The sequence below is a fragment of the Procambarus clarkii genome, chromosome 86, assembly GCF_040958095.1.
Source record: "Procambarus clarkii isolate CNS0578487 chromosome 86, FALCON_Pclarkii_2.0, whole genome shotgun sequence".
NCBI lineage: Eukaryota > Metazoa > Arthropoda > Malacostraca > Decapoda > Cambaridae > Procambarus > Procambarus clarkii.
In genome coordinates, this window is record NC_091235.1 from 2,592,655 (window position 1) to 2,597,654 (window position 5,000).

Genomic DNA, 5,000 nt, shown 5'->3' on the forward strand with positions numbered 1-5,000 from the left:
CACCCCCAGGTGTTCCACCCTCGGCTCCACCATGCTGGGGGAGGTGTTCCACCCTCGGCTCCACCATGCTGGGGGAGGTGTTCCACACGCGGCTCCACCATGCTGGGAGGTGTTCCACCCTTGGCTCCACCATGCTGGGGGAGGTGTTCCACCCTCGGCTCCACCATGCTGGGGGAGGTGTTCCACCCTCGGCTCCACCATGCTGGGGGAGGTGTTCCACACGCGGCTCCACCATGCTGGGGGAGGTGTTCCACACGCGGCTCCACCATGCTGGGAGGTGTTCCACCCTTGGCTCCACCATGCTGGGGGAGGTGTTCCACCCTCGGCTCCACCATGCTGGGGGAGGTGTTCCACCCGCGGCTCCACCATGCTGGGGGAGGTGTTCCACACGCGGCTCCACCATGCTGGGGGAGGTGTTCCACCCGCGGCTCCACCATGCTGGGGGAGGTGTTCCACCCTCGGCTCCACCATGCTGGGGGAGGTGTTCCACCCTCGGCTCCACCATGCTGGGGGAGGTGTTCCACCCTCGACTCCACCATGCTGGGGAGGTGTTCCACCCTCGGCTCCACCATGCTGGGGGAGGTGTTCCACCCTTGGCTCCACCATGCTGGGGGAGGTGTTCCACACGCGGCTCCACCATGCTGGGGGAGGTGTTCCACCCTTGGCTCCACCATGCTGGGGAGGTGTTCCACCCTTGGCTCCACCATGCTGGGGGAGGTGTTCCACACGCGGCTCCACCATGCTGGGGGAGGTGTTCCACCCTTGGCTCCACCATGCTGGGGGAGGTGTTCCACACGCGGCTCCACCATGCTGGGGGAGGTGTTCCACCCTTGGCTCCACCATGCTGGGGGAGGTGTTCCACACGCGGCTCCACCATGCTGGGGGAGGTGTTCCACCCTTGGCTCCACCATGCTGGGGGAGGTGTTCCACACGCGGCTCCACCATGCTGGGGGAGGTGTTCCACCCTTGGCTCCACCATGCTGGGGGAGGTGTTCCACACGCGGCTCCACCATGCTGGGGGAGGTGTTCCACCCTTGGCTCCACCATGCTGGGGGAGGTGTTCCACCCGCGGCTCCACCATGCTGGGGGAGGTGTTCCACACGCGGCTCCACCATGCTGGGGGAGGTGTTCCACCCGCGGCTCCACCATGCTGGGGAGGTATTCCACCCGCGGCTCCACCATGCTGGGGGAGGTGTTCCACACGCGGCTCCACCATGCTGGGGGAGGTGTTCCACACGCGGCTCCACCATGCTGTGGAGGTGTTCCACACGCGGCTCCACCATGCTGGGGGAGGTGTTCCACCCGCGGCTCCACCATGCTGGGGGAGGTGTTCCACACGCGGCTCCACCATGCTGGGGGAGGTGTTCCACACGCGGCTCCACCATGCTGGGGAGGTGTTCCACCCTTGGCTCCACCATGCTGGGGAGGTGTTCCACCCGCGGCTCCACCATGCTGGGGAGGTGTTCCACCCTTGGCTCCACCATGCTGGGGAGGTGTTCCACCCGCGGCTCCACCATGCTGGGGGAGGTGTTCCACCCGCGGCTCCACCATGCTGGGGAGGTGTTCCACCCTTGGCTCCACCATGCTGGGGAGGTGTTCCACCCTTGGCTCCACCATGCTGGGGAGGTGTTCCACCCGCGGCTCCACCATGCTGGGGGAGGTGTTCCACACGCGGCTCCACCATGCTGGGGAGGTGTTCCACCCTTGGCTCCACCATGCTGGGGAGGTGTTCCACCCTTGGCTCCACCATGCTGGGGAGGTGTTCCACCCTTGGCTCCACCATGCTGGGGAGGTGTTCCACCCGCGGCTCCACCATGCTGGGGGAGGTGTTCCACACGCGGCTCCACCATGCTGGGGGAGGTGTTCCACCCTCGGCTCCACCATGCTGGGAGAGGTGTTCCACACGGGGCTCCACCATGCTGGGGGAGGTGTTCCACCCGCGGCTCCACCATGCTGGGGGAGGTGTTCCACCCGCGGCTCCACCATGCTGGGGGAGGTGTTCCACACGCGGCTCCACCATGCTGGGGGAGGTGTTCCACCCTCGGCTCCACCATGCTGGGGGAGGTGTTTCACCCGCGGCTCCACCATGCTGGGGGAGGTGTTCCACCCTCGGCTCCACCATGCTGGGGGAGGTGTTCCACCCTTGGCTCCACCATGCTGGGGAGGTGTTCCACCCTTGGCTCCACCATGCTGGGGGAGGTGTTCCACACGCGGCTCCACCATGCTGGGGGAGGTGTTCCACCCTCGGCTCCACCATGCTGGGGGAGGTGTTCCACCCTCGGCTCCACCATGCTGGGGAGGTGTTCCACCCGCGGCTCCACCATGCTGGGGGAGGTGTTCCACACGCGGCTCCACCATGCTGGGGGAGGTGTTCCACCCTCGGCTCCACCATGCTGGGGGAGGTGTTCCACACGCGGCTCCACCATGCTGGGGGAGGTGTTCCACCCGCGGCTCCACCATGCTGGGGGAGGTGTTCCACCCTCGGCTCCACCATGCTGGGGGAGGTGTTCCACCCTTGGCTCCACCATGCTGGGGGAGGTGTTCCACCCTCGGCTCCACCATGCTGGGGGAGGTGTTCCACCCGCGGCTCCACCATGCTGGGGGAGGTGTTCCACCCGCGGCTCCACCATGCTGGGGGAGGTGTTCCACCCGCGGCTCCACCATGCTGGGGGAGGTGTTCCACACGCGGCTCCACCATGCTGGGGGAGGTGTTCCACCCTTGGCTCCACCATGCTGGGAGAGGTGTTCCACACGCGGCTCCACCATGCTGGGGGAGGTGTTCCACCCGCGGCTCCACCATGCTGGGGGAGGTGTTCCACCCGCGGCTCCACCATGCTGGGGGAGGTGTTCCACACGCGGCTCCACCATGCTGGGGGAGGTGTTCCACCCTCGGCTCCACCATGCTGGGGGAGGTGTTTCACCCGCGGCTCCACCATGCTGGGGGAGGTGTTCCACCCTCGGCTCCACCATGCTGGGGGAGGTGTTCCACCCTTGGCTCCACCATGCTGGGGAGGTGTTCCACCCTTGGCTCCACCATGCTGGGGGAGGTGTTCCACACGCGGCTCCACCATGCTGGGGGAGGTGTTCCACCCTCGGCTCCACCATGCTGGGGGAGGTGTTCCACCCTCGGCTCCACCATGCTGGGGAGGTGTTCCACCCGCGGCTCCACCATGCTGGGGGAGGTGTTCCACACGCGGCTCCACCATGCTGGGGGAGGTGTTCCACCCTCGGCTCCACCATGCTGGGGGAGGTGTTCCACACGCGGCTCCACCATGCTGGGGGAGGTGTTCCACCCGCGGCTCCACCATGCTGGGGGAGGTGTTCCACCCTCGGCTCCACCATGCTGGGGGAGGTGTTCCACCCTTGGCTCCACCATGCTGGGGGAGGTGTTCCACCCTCGGCTCCACCATGCTGGGGGAGGTGTTCCACCCGCGGCTCCACCATGCTGGGGGAGGTGTTCCACCCGCGGCTCCACCATGCTGGGGAGATTGTGTAATACCGTCCTGAGTCTCTGTTCCTAAGCCTTAAAACTGGGAAGCCTGGCGCCCCTAAGCCTTAAGACTGGGAAGCCTGGCGCCCCTAAGCCTTAAGACTGGGAAGCCTGGCGCGCCTCATCCTTAAGACTGGGAAGCCTGGCGCGCCTAAGCCTTAAGACTGGGAAGCCTGGCGCGCCTAAGCCTTAAGACTTGGAAGCCTGGCGCCCCTAAGCCTTAAGGCTTGGAAGCCTGGCGCGCCTCATCCTTAAGACTGGGAAGCCTGGCGCGCCTCATCCTTAAGACTGGGAAGCCTGGCGCGCCTAAGCCTTAAGACTGGGAAGCCTGGCGCGCCTAAGCCTTAAGACTTGGAAGCCTGGCGCCCCTAAGCCTTAAGACTGGGAAGCCTGGCGCCCCTAAGCCTTAAGACTGGGAAGCCTGGCGCGCCTAAGCCTTAAGACTGGGAAGCCTGGCGCGCCTAAGCCTTAAGACTGGGAAGCCTGGCGCGCCTAAGCCTTAAGACTTGGAAGCCTGGCGCCCCTAAGCCTTAAGACTGGGAAGCCTGGCGCCCCTAAGCCTTAAGACTGGGAAGCCTGGCGCGCCTAAGCCTTAAGACTGGGAAGCCTGGCGCGCCTAAGCCTTAAGACTGGGAAGCCTGGCGCGCCTCATCCTTAAGACTGGGAAGCCTGGCGCGCCTCATCCTTAAGACTGGGAAGCCTGGCGCGCCTAAGCCTTAAGACTTGGAAGCCTGGCGCCCCTAAGCCTTAAGACTGGGAAGCCTGGCGCGCCTAAGCCTTAAGACTTGGAAGCCTGGCGCCCCTAAGCCTTAAGACTGGGAAGCCTGGCGCGCCTCATCCTTAAGACTGAGAAGCCTGGCGCGCCTAAGCCTTAAGACTGGGAAGCCTGGCGCGCCTAAGCCTTAAGACTGGGAAGCCTGGCGCGCCTAAGCCTTAAGACTGGGAAGCCTGGCGCGCCTAAGCCTTAAGACTGGGAAGCCTGGCGCGCCTCATCCTTAAGACTGGGAAGCCTGGCGCGCCTAAGCCTTAAGACTGGGAAGCCTGGCGCGCCTAAGCCTTAAGACTGGGAAGCCTGGCGCCCCTAAGCCTTAAGACTGGGAAGCCTGGCGCGCCTCATCCTTAAGACTGGGAAGCCTGGCGCGCCTAAGCCTTAAGACTGGGAAGCCTGGCGCCCCTAAGCCTTAAGACCGGGAAGCCTGGCGACCCTAAGCCTTAAGACCGAGAAGCCTGGCGCCCCTAAGCCTTAAGACCGAGAAGCCTGGCGCCCCTAAGCCTTAAGACCGAGAAGCCTGGCGCCCCTAAGCCTTAAGACCGAGAAGCCTGGCGCCCCTAAGCCTTAAGACCGGGAAGCCTGGCGCCCCTAAGCCTTAAGACCGAGAAGCCTGGCGCCCCTAAGCCTTAAGACCGGGAAGCCTGGCGCCCCTAAGCCTTAAGACCGAGAAGCCTGGCGCCCCTAAGCCTTAAGACCGAGAAGCCTGGCGCCCCTAAGCCTTAAGACCGGGAAGCCTGG